Source organism: Buceros rhinoceros, unplaced genomic scaffold, assembly GCF_000710305.1.
Source record: "Buceros rhinoceros silvestris isolate BGI_N320 unplaced genomic scaffold, ASM71030v1 scaffold7853, whole genome shotgun sequence".
Taxonomy (NCBI): Eukaryota; Metazoa; Chordata; class Aves; order Bucerotiformes; family Bucerotidae; genus Buceros; species Buceros rhinoceros.
The window spans coordinates 20,635-21,266 of record NW_010401749.1 but is presented as its reverse complement, the minus strand read 5'-3'; positions in this window follow the sequence as shown (position 1 = coordinate 21,266).

The following is a 632-nucleotide window of genomic DNA, read 5'->3' as shown; positions in this document are numbered from 1 at the left end:
CCCCCAGCTGTGGTGGGAAGTGGTGTCAGGCACAGAGATACTGTTGAGGCACTGAGTCCTGGAGGTGCAGGACGGTCAGGGTAGGTGTTACACATCATTCTCCCAACTCCCAGTGGCATTTGTGCAGTGCCTGCCAGCCCAAACCAGACTGCTCAGACCTGAACAGCAACATCAGGAGAGGGCAACCCCACCCCAGCCACAAAATCCATGCCACATGCAAGCTGCCTCCTCCACCACCAGCCTGTCCCTTTCCCGGGACAGAGACCACTGTGACACTGAAGCAGCTGTTGGATGCTCTTCCTTCCTTAGCACCTCTGAGGTGAGGATCCTGCCACCGGCATCTCCCAGCACCCTCTTCCCAGCCCCCTCCCAGCAACACCGAGCCTGGCAAATACCTTATGGCAAGTAATTTTACGTTATTCTGCATTTACACAAAAATAGAGCAATTCTATATTTATAGAGATTTATAGCCGGTTCCGTGCTGGAGGAGTTACTGAGCAAGGCCAGGAGCTGTGGGCAGTCCAGGCTCCCGAGCAGCCGGCTGCTTCTCGTTCAGCATTTCCACCATACAAAATTAAAGGCATTCGTCTCCGTCTGGTTTCTTAAATAGATAAGGGGAGAGTGAACGGACA